At 42.6% G+C, this 13,588-nt stretch overlaps 1 long non-coding RNA gene across 1 annotated transcript in view; it reads right to left on the reverse strand.

The window, feature by feature from the left end:
- The window catches only part of LOC139756410 (uncharacterized), a 225,148-nt gene that overhangs the window by 50,679 nt on the left and 160,881 nt on the right, over positions 1-13,588 (reverse strand). The window contains exon 2 of the long non-coding RNA XR_011714333.1: positions 758-1,021. This is a non-coding gene — a long non-coding RNA (uncharacterized lncRNA). The remainder of the gene's footprint in view (positions 1-757; positions 1,022-13,588) is intronic.

The raw sequence follows: 13,588 nt of genomic DNA on the forward strand, positions 1-13,588 counted from the left end.
ACCCTTACATTCACCGCCTTGCTCAAGCATGCATGACTGCAGTATTACTGTAGGTGATAAAGTGTAATTACCTTCATTATACCAAGCATAACTACAATGATAAGGTGTAATTAAGTTCATTATACTAAACAGTAACGCCATTACATTAACAAGGGGCTGTCACATATGTTAAGTGTTGCTACAATTACTGTACTATGTAATCTAGGGGAATGTGTAAGTGTTAAGTAAGAGCTGCTTCTTGTGACATACAAGGTACACTACAAGTTCTGATAAGTGTAATGCAATAGTAAAGTGTCCTTTAGGATCTCGTGTAAGTGTTAAAAGACCTACAGTCTATCTAAATGTCTCCTAAATGTATCAGATAGTCATTATAAGTGTTAAGTGTTGTTACTACGACAGTACGGTGTATTCAAGGGCATCGTATAAGTGTAAAGTATTTATAATACCAAAGTATAATATATGAAGTAGTGTTACAACCAAGAGGAGCGTGTGTCCATCACCTAGCTTAAGTGTTAAGTAGTGTTACTTTCAAGTCAGGTGTAAATAAGAACTTGCACAAAATATAAAGTACCAATTCTCGTAAATAAGGTGTTTACAGAGTCCTGCCACATGTACTAAACAGTAATGCCACAACACAGGGTCAGCCATCTCTTGAGACAAATGCTTCTACGTAATTACCACCAGACGAATGTGTAGGTGGGAGTCAGGAAACTTTCCTAACATCTAACAAGCCTTGACAAACAACTCATAATGTTACCTGCAGACGTCTTGTGATGTGAGGATGAGACTGGACAGAAGCAGAGCTGTGCTCCCATCCCACACTCCAACACCCAAGATGGCCAGAGATGCAGGTATGTGTGCATTCGTGAGTGGCGACTGACGGAGGGGACGGGGCTGTGGTTTAAGTGACGACCTCTGGGAGGAGTTCGTTGCAAGCTCCGACAGGAGTGACTGGTTGAGTGAGGACGAACACTAGGAGCTTGTGGGAGAGTTCTTGAGACTGCAGTGAAGATGAGCAAGTCTGGAAACGAGAACAAAAGAGATCAAATTCCGTATACAGACTACACTGAACACAACGTCAAGAATACATTCCACCTTCTGCACAACTGCTGACTACCTCATACGGTGATGCCGTAGTACCTCGGGGCCACTTGCCAAACTTCTCTATAGCTAGCGATTCCACACGACCTCCACAAGATCGTGATGGCTCCTTGTTTTCTCGTTTACAATGTTGTATACTTATTTTCATAATGATAATCAATCAATATTCAGAAGCAAACAAGCGCGCGCTGTCAAATCACACCCTTATTGAAAACGTCGAGGAAAATGCGTCTGCCAACATAGCTTTTTTGAACAAAGTTTATAATCATTACTCGAGAATGGAGGATATGTCAATGTAAATTCCTTCACAAGAAATAAGAAAATCTCATGTTTCTTTGATGGAAGCAGAGAACCATGTCTACATCTTCCGCATTCAGATGAATAAAGAGATGTACGATAATATGCAATCAATGTACACGCATGACCAACCTACCTCCACCCGTCCCTCCTGCAACACATCACAAGCACCGCTGGAGACAAAGGTCGGCTTGAATCATCTCTCATCACAACCTGGATCTTACCAAGACACCTCGGCTACAACTTGCTACACTGTTCACGTCACCACCACAACCTCCTGAGTTGTAGTTCAGCACCACCACCACCACAACATCGAGAACATTCGAGTACACACACACACACACACACACAGTTACGAGGGCATCCCCCGTGCTTGTTCCATGAGCCAGTCATCATTCATAACCTTTAATGTTTGTGTAAACTTTGACTGTATGTTTGACGTCCCCTGCCGTATTAATAGACCCAATATACTGTGTGTATTTTCGCTGTATATTTTCAGCTTTTGACTGCCGTTTTTGTACAACTGATGGTCATTCATTCATCTGTTCACTTAATATTATTATTTCTATTATTATCATCACTTATCATTATAATTATCATTATAATTATCATTATATTCATTATCATTATTATTATTATCATTATTATTATCATAATCATTATTATTATCATTATTATCATCATTATAATGTTCATTATTATGATTATGATTATTAGTTTTGTTTTTGAATTATCATTACCATCATTATTAACGCACATATTGTCTTAGGACATCTTTCAAAGAAAGACTCCTGGTCCTCCTACACAGGCTTCCCTTTCTAAAAGCCTGTGTAGCCTAGGACTGCGTTACTGCCACTTCTATGATGAGACTTTACCCAGTGATACAACCTCGCCGAAGGTTGACCTAAGACTTGTGGTGTAACAATACAAGCAGAGTTCTAATATATATATATATATATATATATATATATATATATATATATATATATATATATATATATATATATATATAATATATATATATCACATCATCTTAATAACTAGTGCAACTGGCAATACAAGAAACACGTAATCTACGTTATCTCATCGAACTTAAAGTAACATTTGCCTGTTATTTTACACTGCGCAGTGGAAAATTTGTAGATAAGGTGATATAGGCAATAATAATAATAATAAATAATAATAATAATAATAATAATAATAATCTAAATTTCCACAAAAGTGACTATATGGGGCTACCAGCAATAGTAAACTGACGATAAATAAATGAATAAACAAATAAATCAGCATTGCACCTCGCCCTCACCTGGTATAACCATACACATTAACACTGCACAACTTGAGGTCTTCATAATTAAAGGCACATCAGCGGCAAACCTAACCAGGGGATGTGAACCACTCGCAGATGAAATGATTCCATAACTTTATTTTTTTTTTTACAACTGAAAATGTAAACTACAGGATCAGAGCGTCCCCTTATAGCCTCGCCGTATTTACATCAGGACTTCGGCGGGCAAAGGCAGTGTGGGGGAGGTGCCTCCGTAACCTACATGTAATAATAATGAAGTGACGGAATGTTACACAGAGGTGAGCGTTGTGGTGGCTTCCCCTGTAGCCTAGTCCTGGCCGTAGCCACACTGCCGCCTGTGATGAACAGCTGTCTGTAAACACAGGTTGTTTACCTTCTGGGAAGCTGATGGGACAGAGGAGGCCAGTTATTTCTAGAAGCGACAGTCTTGTGACGCGACGTGAGCTAAATAATTATATATATATATATATATATATATATATATATATATATATATATATATATATATATATATATATATATGTGTGTGTGTGTGTGTGTGTGTGTGTGTGTGTGAGGTATTTTCCTTCGTCTCGTGAACTCTTAAAGGCATTAAATATGGTGTAGATAAATAAGGAGAAACAATGAATAAACGTCAAGTAAACTAAATACATGATGAAGTAAAAAACTGACTGAAGATGATAATGATGGGATTTCCTATTCCTTATAATAGACTCTCAGCCTGTTTCAAAACCACTGAAACATATATACCAAATCTAAATGTATCTACGTTCTGTTATCTTACATTTGGTTAGATTTAGTGAGGTAAGTAAGACTCAGGACAGGATTCTCCACTTAAAAATGCATAAAAATAATCCTATCCAGGCGACCGATAGCTTAGGTAACACTAGGACAAGTTAGAGTAAGGTGGGTAATACTAGCGGAGTGTAAAATGAGTTTGTACTTGAGTATGTCTTTGATCATCCTCAGGAAAAAAAAAAAAAATACGGCCGTTGCTCCTAGAATGCACCGGGTCGGCAAGGTTTGTTTACAACTGTGCAGTAATGGCGGCCGAGGTCCATTAACAGTGTGACCATCTACGTTGTATACAACTGTGTATGATGCTACCGACTCCCAGGTTGTGCAGTGGTCCAGGCGGGGTAGGTTTGTGTCTGACACATAACGGATGTGGAAACTATCATGTTTTGGTACTAATATATATACATATATATATATATATATATATATATATATATATATATATATATATATATATATATATATATATTCTTTGTATTTCAATTTCTAAAACATGAAACAGAAGGAGCCAAGCAGGGAGTGCTCCTCCTCCTCGAAGGTTCAGGCTGGTGTGTCTGAATGTGTGTGGATGTAACCAACATGAGAGATGTATATAGTATGTTTGGAGCAAGAAACATGAATGTTCTGGCTCCGAGTGAAACGAAGCTCAAGGGTAAAGGGCAAGTACGGTCTGGAAAAGTCTTGGGAGTAAAGTCAGGGGTTGGTGAGAAAACAATAGCAAAGGAAGGAGTAGCACTACTCCTGAAGCAGGGGTTGTGGGAGTGCGTGATAGAGTGTACGGAAGTAATTTCTTGATTGACGTGGGTAAAACTGAAAGTGGTTGGGGAGAGATGTTGATTATTGGTGCTTATGCATCTGGACATGAGAAGAAAGATCAGTAGTGGCAGGTGTTTTGGAAGCAGCTGAGTGTGTATGTCAGCATTTTTGGTGCAGGGGACCGGGTATTTGTGATGGGTCATTTAAATGCGAAGGTAAGTAATGTGGCAGTTGAGGGTAAAATTGTTGCGAAAGGGGTATTCAGTGTTATGAATGGAAACAGTGAAGAGCTTGTGGAGCAGCACGCTGAAAACAGACTGGTGACTGGGATACCTGGTTCAAAAAGAGAGATTAACACAAGTATACGTATGTGAGTAGGAGAGATGGTCAACTGGCATTATTAGATTACGTATTAATTGATAGGCGTGTAAAAGAGAGACTTTTGGATGTAAATGTGCTGAGAGGGGCAGCTGGTGAGATGTCTGATCACTTGGAGGCGAGGGTGAAGATTTGTAGAGGTTTTTGAAAAAGAGGAGACAATGTCGAGGTGAAGAGAGTGATGAGAGTAAGTGAGCTTGGAAAGGAGACGTGTGAAGAAATACCATGAAAATTGAAAGTAGTAAAGCAAAAGATGAGAGCAAATGAAGCAAGGGGAGTGGGTGAGGAAAGGGATGTGGCTTGCGAAAGGTGGGGGTGAGCAGATTAGAAAGGGTAGTGAGTGGTGGGATGAAGTAGTTGCTAGTGAAAGAGAAAGGATAGGAGTTTGGGCGATACTTACAAGGGAGGAGTGCAAATGACTGGGAGATGTATAAATGAAAGCCGCAGGAGGTCAAGAGGAAGGTGCAAGGGTTGAGAAAGAAGGCAAATGAGAGTTGGGGTGATAAAGTATCATCAAACTCTAGGAGAATAAAAAGATGTTTTGGAAGGAGGTAAATAACGTGCGTAAGACAGGAGAACAAATGGGAACATCGATGGAGGAAGCAAAAGGGGAAGTGATAACAGGTAGTGATGGAGTGAGTATTTTGAAGGTTTGTTGAATGTGCTTGAAGACAGAGTGGCAGATATAGGGTGTTCTGGTCGGGGTGGTATGCGAAGTGAGAGAGTCATGGAGAGTGGTTTGGTGAAGAGGGAAGAGGAAGAGGTGGCGAAAGCCAAGCGGAAGATTAAACGCGGTAAGGCGGCGGGTTTGGATGGTATTGCAGTGGAATTTATTAAGAAAGGGGGTGACTATGTAGTTGACTGGTTGGTAAGGATATTCAATGCATGTATGGATCATGGTGAAGTACCTGAGGATTGGTGGAATGCATGCATAGTGCCATTCTATAAAGGTAAAACCTTACCGACCTATCAAAACACAGTCATCCCCTTTCTTATAAACTGAGCTGCAATACCATCCACTTCAGCAGCCTTGCCACATTTCATCTTACGTACGACTTTCACCACCTGTTCTCTCTTCCCTAAACCACTCTTCATGACTCTCTCACTTCGCATACTACCCCGATCAAAACACCGTACATCTGCCATCTTATCATCAAACACACTTAACAGTCCTTCAAAATACTCACTCCATCTCCTCCTCCCTTCATTACTACCTGTTACTACTTCCCCTTTTGCCCCCTTCACCGATGTTCCCATTTGTCCTCTTATTTTTCGCACATTATTTATTTCCTTCCAAAACACTTTATTCTCACTAAAGTTTACTGATACTCGCTCACTTCATCTCTCATTTGCCCTCTTTTTCAACACCTGCACCTTCATTCTCACCCTTTTCCGCTATCTTTTATACTTCTCCCAATTATTTGAACTACTTCCCCATAATTATCGCCCCAAAAGCCTCTCTTTTCTCTTTCACTGGCAACTTTACATCTTCATCCCACCACACATCTTTTCTAAATCTGCCCACCTCCCACCTTTCTCATACCACAGGCATCTCTTGCACATACCAGCACTGCTTCCCTAAACAACTCCCATTCCTCACCCACTCCCCTTGCTTCATTTACTCACCCCTTCAGCCATGATACAGTCAATCTCTCCTCTATTTCTTAACACAAGTCCCTTTTCCAAGCTCACTTACTCTCACCACTTTCTTCTCACCGACACTGTTTCCTCTTTTCCGAAAACCTCTTTAAATCATCACTTTCGCCTCCACAAAACAGATATCGGATATCCCACCAGCTGCCTCTCTCAGCACATTTACATCCAAAAGTATCTCTTTTACACTCCTATCAATACGTATACATGTGCATGCCCCTCTTTTTAAACCAGATTTTCCCGATAACCAGTCGTTTTTCAGCACATTACTCCACAAGCAGTTCACCACTTCCATTCATATCACTGAATATCCCATGCCCACTAATTATATCCTTGACTGCAACATTAATCATCTTCGCATTCAACCTGTATCACTATACAGTTTACTTCCTCACGCTCTGTCACATACCCCCACAACTATTTCATCAGTAGTGCTGCCCCTTCCTTCGCCCTTTCCTCTTGCCAACCCCGATTTATTCGTACGATATTTCCAAACCATTCTTCCCCTTTACCCTTGAGCTTCGTTTCACTCAGAGCCAGAACATCCAGGATTCTTGCCTCAAACATACTACCTATCTCTCTCCTCTCCTCTCGTCTTAGTTAAATCCACACACAATTCGACACCCCAGCCAGAGCATTCGAGGAGGATGAACACTCCCCACTTCGACACCTTCTTCTGTTACACCTTTTAGAAATCGAAATACAAGAAGCGGAGGGTCTCCACCCTCCCTCTCTGGGCCCCTTAAGACGTCTTCTATGCCGCGCGGGAATTACGCAGGGAGAATTTTTTCTCCCCTACCTCGGGGATATGTTTACAACTGTGCAGTAATGGCGGTCGAGGTCCATTAACAGTGTGACCATCTACGTTGTATACAACTGTGTATGATGCTACCGACACCCAGGTTGTGCAGTGGTCCAGGCGGGGTAGGTTTGTGTCTGACACATAACGGATGTGGAAACTATATATATATATATATATATATATATATATATATATATATATATATATATATATATATATATATATATTATCCCTGGGGATAGGGGAGAAAGAATACTTCCCACGCATTCCCTGCGTGTCGTAGAAGGCGACTAAAAGGGGAGGGAGCGGGGGGCTGGAAATCCTCCCCTCTCGTTTTTTTTTTTAATTTTCCAAAAGAAGGAACAGAGAATTGGGCCAGGTGAGGGTATTCCCTCAAAGGCCCAGTCCTCTGTTCTTAACGCTACCTCGCTAATGCGGGAAATGGCGAACAGTTTGAAAGAAAGAAAAGTATATATATATATATATATATATATATATATATATATATATATATATATATATATATATATATATATATATATATAATATCCCTTGGATAGGAGGGGGCGGGGAGCAGGGGGCTGAATATCTTCCCCTCCTGTATTACTATGGCTCACTCGTGTTCTGGAAGGTACCCAGCTTCGAGGCTGGGCTTCACGACGCAGGCGTGGAGGAAGACTTCTCTCTCTCTTCAGGCGGGAATGTCCCGTACGACGCTCCACTCTCCCGCCCACTGACCATGACACACTCTCATCGATGGAGACGTCTTGCTGGCAGTGCTACCACTTGTGTGTGTGTGTGTGTGTGTGTGTGTGTGTGTGTGTGTGTGTGTGTGTGTGTGTGTAAACTAGACTGACGTCGGTCAATCCTTACGTAAACACATCGGATCCGGGCAAGAGTGGGATATGGCTGGATAAAAACATGGCACTCAAGTCTGTCCAACGTGATACGACCTTTGGACAGGATTAACGCGTAGTAGATGGTTGTCTATCATGAATCAAATAACTCGGAAGTAAGATTTTCGTTTAATGACTGAGAAACTGTACCTCGTAGGAGACCCGAGGCGTCAGAAACAAGGTCAGAGTTAGGAACCATGGACAGTACGTGGTCTCAGCCCACGTCCTCACTCAAGTGTCGAGTGATGTACCCCCATTAAGGATATTCTCTTACCGTTGGTTAGTTAGCAGTGAGGAGAGAGTATCAGGTGGTAAGAAGTGACGTAGTGATTACGTTCTTTCATCGTTTGTATCAAGAAGGGTTTAAACCCATGAGTCCTGACATCGTCCATAGCAGGGGGCATTTATTGAGTAAAGTTAGTAAACTGTAAACTGTATTACTCGTGGTGATCGAGTGAGAAAATACAAGGAAGAAATGATAATTAAAGACAACGAAAAATTGCATTGAGTGGTAAAGTGAAGAGGGTGAGTTAGTGGAGTAACTAACCAAGGAAAGGAGACATGTGTGAGGAAGTACCAGGAGAGATTGAATGCAGAATGGAAAAGGTTGGGGCAAATGACGTAAGGGGAGTGGGGAGAGGAATGGGATGTATTTAGGGAAGCAGTGATGTCTTGCGCAAAAGATGCCTGTGGCATGAGAAGCGTGGGAGGAGGGAAGATTAGAAAGGGTAGTGAGTGGTGGGATGAAAAAGTAAGATTATTAGTGAAAGAGAAGAAAGAGGCATTTGGAAGTTTTCTGCAGGGAAATAGAGCAAATGAGTGGGATATGTATAAAAGAAAGAGGCAGGAGGTCAAGAGAAAGGTGCAAGAGGAGAAAAAGAGGGCAAATGAGAGTTGGGGTGAGAGAGTATCATTAAATATTAGGGAGATAAAAAAAAAATGCTTTGGAAGGAGGTAAATAAAGTGCGTAAGACAAGAGAACAAATGGGAACATCGGTGAAGGGGGCAAATGGGGAGGTAATAACAAGTAGTGGTGAAGTAAAGTTGGAGTGAGTATATTGAAGGTTTGTTGAATGTATTTGATGGTAGAGTGGCCGATATAAGGTGCTTTGGTCGAGGTGGTGAGCTAAGTGAGAGTTTTAGGGGGAATGATTTGGTAAACAGAGAAGAGGTAGTGAAAGGTTTACGGAGGATGAAAGCCAGCAAGGTGGCGGGTTTGGATAGTATTGCTGTGGAATTTACTAAAAAAGGGGGTGACTGTGTTGTTGACTGGTAGTGAGGATATTCAATGTATGTATGGTTCATGGTGAAGTGCCTGAGGATTGGCGGAATGCTTGCATAGTGCCATTGTACAAAGGCAAAGGGGATAAGAGTGAGTGTTCAAATTACAGAGGTATAAGTTTGTTGAGTATTCCTGGTAAATTATATGGGAGGGTATTGATTGAGAGGGTGAAGGCATGTACAGAGCATCAGATTAGGGAAGAGCAGTGTGGTTTCAGAAGTGGTAAAGGATGTGTGGATCAGGTGTTTGCTTTGAGGAATGTATGTGAGAAATACTTAGAAAAACAGATGGATCTGTATGTAGCATTTATGGATCTGGAGAAGGCATATGATAAGAGTTGATAGAGATGCTCTGTGGAAGGTATTAAGAGCATATGGTGGGGGGGGGGGTGAAATTGCTAGAAGCAAAGTTTTTATCGAGGATGTAAGGCACGAGTACGAGTAAGAGAGGAAAGTGACTGGTTCTCGGTGAATGTCGGTTTGCGGCAGGGATGTGTGGTGTCTCCATGGTTGTTTAATTTGTTTATGGATGGGGTTGTTAGGGAGTTGAATGCAAAAGTTTTGGACAGAGGGGCAAGTATGCTGTCTGTTGTGGATGAGAGGGCTTGGAAAGTGAGTCAGTTGTTGGCTGATGATACAGCCCTGGTGGCTGATTCGGGTGAGAAACTGCAGAAGCTGGTGACTGAGTTTGGTAAAGTGTGTGGAAGAAGAAAGGTGAAAGTAAATGTGAATAAGAGTAAGGTGACCCAATACGTCCCATCCAAAACAGTCAATTAACAACACTCAAATGTCGACCTTCCAAACTTCTCATCGACATATTTCGTAAAAAGACTTTATGGCCTTCACAAATCTGTTCTTGAAACAAAAGAATAACAGAATGTATATCATTCCTGATGAGTGTTCTAAGGGGAAACATACATGGAACATCTCCTCCCACAGTCTGTGTGCCATCATATACTTAATTTCTGATGCGTATTCTGAGGGGAAACATGCATGGAGCATCTCCTGCCACACTCTGTGTAAAATTGGAAATCTCCACCACCGACCTACAAGCCAGAGGCTTCTCCATCATGAAAATAACCCCGGGTGTTTGTGGTCTTCCTGTATGTCGTCTGACTCCACACATCTCCCTCCTTCCCTTCACAAAACCTCAGACTACGACCTTACGACCTTCAGGTATCACGACCTGGCCTTTGTGACTAACCCAACTTTCTTACAGCCAAAAGCAAGGGTCGAAATGGCGTGCTCAATGGTCGTACTGTATCCCAAGAGTCGTCCCGCCCACATCAAGGGTCGTGATGTAACCCAAGAGTAGTCCCGCCCACATCAAGGGTCGTACTGTATCCCAAAAGTCGTCCCGCCCACATCAAGGGTCGTACTGTGTCCCAAGAGTCGTCCCGCCCACATCAAGGGTCGTACTGTGTCCCAAGAGTCGTCCCGCCCACATCAAGGGTCGTAATGTATCCCAAGAGTCGTCCCGCCCACATCAAGGGTCGTAATGTAACCCAAGAGTCGTCCCGCCCACATCAAGGGTCGTACTGTATCCCAAGAGTCGTCCCGCCCACATCAAGGGTCGTACTCACTGGGTTAATAATGTGAGATTCTTAAGTGTGAGTCTTCACGTTCATAAATTACATCTATTTTGTTTGACCTCACAACTATGATCCATTTGTTTTTACTCACATTTATCATAAATTACATCTACTTTGACCTTTTCACAACTATGATCCATTTTTCTTGACCCTCTCACAACTATGATCCATCTGTTCTTACTCACATTTATCATAAATTACATCTATTTTGTTTGACTTTCTCACAGCTATGATCCATCTGTTCTTATTCATATTTATCATAAATTACATCTATTTTGTTTGACTTTCTCACAGCTATGATCCATCTGTTCTTATTCATATTTATCATAAATTACATCTATTTTGACCCTCGAAGAAATATCATACTACTACTACTACTACACTTTTAATTTATAAGACAACGGACGCTAATAAATTTGTGAAAAACAATAAATGTTATTCAAATTCCTACATTATATCAGTCAGAGATTCTGTGGGAAAGAAATGTGTCTGAAAAAAAAATCATGATACGCTAAGATGTATGAATCTCTTTCCACAACAACAGTAAATTGTTGGTACAAATTTGATGATCTTTTGCTACTGTGTGCACAACGAGCGAGACCACAGGTAGAGCTGACACAGAGAGAACACGAGGATACTAAATTCTTATATATCATTCTTCCACACAGCTGACCCACATCCTCCCACATTTCGTGCTGGTGTCCTTTGTTAAATAACAGAGCGAAGCAAAATGCGACCCGCACGGCACGGTGTTGGTGCTGAAGCCGCTGGCAGGCCTTAGTCTGACCCACAGGTCTAATAATAATAATAATAATAATAATAATAATAATGATATTAATAATGATAATGATAACTAATATTATCAACAATAACGGATGAAAATAACAGACACGAAGGCACTGTACACCCAAGTGTATGGACACAGACACGTGTTACAACAGCCAAACTACATGAACCAGTACACACACTCCTTTTTAGGCGGGCTTCGAAATGTATCCTCTTTGACTTAGGGGAGATAGAGATAGAGATACATAGATAAACAGATAGACTGGTGAGGTTAATATTACCTTTGTCCCCGTGATGAAGGCAGCGGTCAATGTGAGAAGCGAATTCACACTTCCTCCCATCCATCAGTTCAAGGGACTCGAAGTGTTGCATTCAGTGTCACGTGTCTCGCATACCCGCACACATTAGCTCGCACCTTTACACCACATCTATAGGTCATCAGTGACCCTGGTTCTGCGCGGGACTTCACTGGCTACAGTCCGGACACCAGGCTACCGCGGGTGGCGCAAGTCTTGCTATTCAGACCATAAGGAATGTACAACAAAACGTATCCTACGTGTAGCTACAACCTCGGGACATCAGACTTCTCGAAACTGATTATGTAAACAAACTCCTCAGCCATGTCAGTCCTTAACTCGTATTAGACCTTATGAGTGAACAGGTAGTTAGGTTGTTTATCATCATGCCTGACAACACCCCTGTTAACGGTTGGGTCCTTGTAGGTCAACGGTAAGGGCGGGAAGGCTTCTGTTGTCTGTAGCGTCAACAACCACAGTGACCACCAGCAGGTAAAGTCCGACTCCTGGTGCCACCACCTCCAGCCACTGTGAACTGTCTGACCTCCTCCATCACACAGTGAGTAACTCCCAGCTCTCGTTGTATCTAACACTAGATCATCTCCTGCACCGTTCTCAGGAGCGAGTGACCTGCCGGAGGAACCTGGTCCTTCCCTCACTCACTCCTTCCTGCATCGTTCTCAGGAGCGAGTGGCCTGCCGGAGGAACCTGGTCCTTCCCTCTGTCACTCCTTCCTGCATCGTTCTCAGGAGCGAGTGGCCTGCCGGAGGAACCTGGTCCTTCCCTCACTCACTCCCTCCTGCACCGTTCTCAGGAGCGAGTGACCTGCCGGAGGAACCTGGTCCTTCCCCCCACTCACTCCTCCTTCATGAATCCTCCGTCATCGCCCAAGAGGCCCAGGATCTGTGGGTAGCCTCACCTGTTGGACACCAGAACTAGCTGGTCAGCAGACCTGGTTCACTCGAGCCACACTCCACACCACCACCACAACAGGTCTTACAACACCTCCAGACAGGTGTTGGAACACCTGGAAGATGACGACCATGTTACAGTCAAGAAACACCTGTATGGAGTCCAACACCTGAACTATACCAGGCAGTGTGATGCTGTAACTACCACAATGTCTTGGTTACAGGAACCGTCTGGCATGGTGCACTACGCTCTGTAACCCCGAGCACTGCCAGTGTCAACTGTACTCTGCACGTGAGAGGTGGACGTTGCGTTTCTCAGTGATATACAACTGATGATTTCAGGCCTCGTGTGTCGAGGCCTCGAGAACTTCGTGATCAATTCACTGAGACCCGAGGCTCATGTGGAGATCCTTGTACTATCCCCAGGACCTGCTGTACTCTACATCACATCACCTGTCGAGTGCAATCGTCAGTACCATTCTGTATCCTGTGATTGACAAGGTTTGTATGTGATACACCATGACCCTCCTCTGTTGAACTGCTAGTGCCACGATATACCTAACATGATATACCTCACGGGTGACGCATGCTGACCCTCCATTTTGAGAGTTAAAACTGTCAAAATTCTTTCGTACATTGGTTTGTGTTGCTGACCTGGATTCACACACGGGCCCACCCGGGTTACACTCCTGGGTGCGGCAGTCGTCCCATAGTCAACGTCGTCGTACATCA

The sequence above is a fragment of the Panulirus ornatus genome, chromosome 2 (genome assembly GCF_036320965.1).
Source record: "Panulirus ornatus isolate Po-2019 chromosome 2, ASM3632096v1, whole genome shotgun sequence".
Taxonomy (NCBI): domain Eukaryota; kingdom Metazoa; phylum Arthropoda; class Malacostraca; order Decapoda; family Palinuridae; genus Panulirus; species Panulirus ornatus.